At 32.0% G+C, this 353-nt stretch overlaps 1 protein-coding gene across 1 annotated transcript in view; it reads right to left on the bottom strand.

The window, feature by feature from the left end:
• LOC119588700 (H(+)/Cl(-) exchange transporter 7-like) overlaps positions 1–353 on the bottom strand; it is a 25784-nt gene that overhangs the window by 21496 nt on the left and 3935 nt on the right.

Genomic DNA, 353 nt, shown 5'->3' with positions numbered 1-353 from the left:
AAAAAGGGACAATGGATTTACAGCAAGGATTTCAGAGATTTAAAAAGAGATTTTTGACGGAAAAGAAAGACACCGAACAGGAAATGGTGACCATGAATCATCAAATTGATCTCAAAGGAAGAACATTTGAAAAGAGAAATCAATCAGTAAGTATTTCTCTTGCTCTCTTCTTGTTACTTGTTACTGTCACTATTCAAATTAGGTTAATTTTGGTGGTATTTGTCAGTGGCTGAAAAGGTAAACAAGAAAATATTGAGGAAATTAGATTATTAGAGATTATTTTGACATTTTGGTGTGGACAGTGTGGTGGCTTGAGTGTTAAATTATTGATTATATTTGTACCATTATATTGG

Source organism: Penaeus monodon, chromosome 24, assembly GCF_015228065.2.
Source record: "Penaeus monodon isolate SGIC_2016 chromosome 24, NSTDA_Pmon_1, whole genome shotgun sequence".
In the NCBI taxonomy this organism is placed as follows: domain Eukaryota; kingdom Metazoa; phylum Arthropoda; class Malacostraca; order Decapoda; family Penaeidae; genus Penaeus; species Penaeus monodon.
The sequence above is the reverse complement of the archived record's forward strand: the minus strand, read 5'-3'. Positions and strand labels throughout refer to the sequence as shown.